Raw genomic sequence first — 535 nt, forward strand, 5'->3', positions numbered from 1 at the left:
AATAGGGGAGTTTTGCATGCAGGCCTGTGTTTTCTCCCTCTATATCTCACACTTTTCCCATGAATCAAGTATACATGGTTTAGAAGTTCCACTTGAAAGTCTTTGCAGTCCTTCTGTAATTGTTGTTTCCTGATCAATGTGGACTTGAACACAGAGAAGCTTGATCCCATGAAGGGGCTGGAGTGAAAGACCTTGAGAAGGACTATTGTGATAGCTAGAACTAGAAGGGTTAATGAGCAGGTTATAACAAAGAAATGCTTTTTGAAGATATTTGAAATAAAACTTATGAAACTGGATTTTGTCTGTCTGGAGTATAACCCACAAGAATTATATATAACTTGTATATTAATCTTAAAACAGCATGACTTTTAAAAAGCAGAACTAAAGGATATAACCACAGACTTAGCTAATTTTATAATCTTTTTCTGCTTAGAGACAGTAAAATGAACTTAAGTGAGAACATGTTAATCTCAGACCCCAAAGTAATGTAGTGTGATTTGCTTATTGGGTAAACCCAAGCTTGGGCAGTAATGTA

This window comes from Alligator sinensis, unplaced genomic scaffold, assembly GCF_000455745.1.
Source record: "Alligator sinensis unplaced genomic scaffold, ASM45574v1 scaffold2034_1, whole genome shotgun sequence".
Lineage (NCBI taxonomy): Eukaryota > Metazoa > Chordata > Crocodylia > Alligatoridae > Alligator > Alligator sinensis.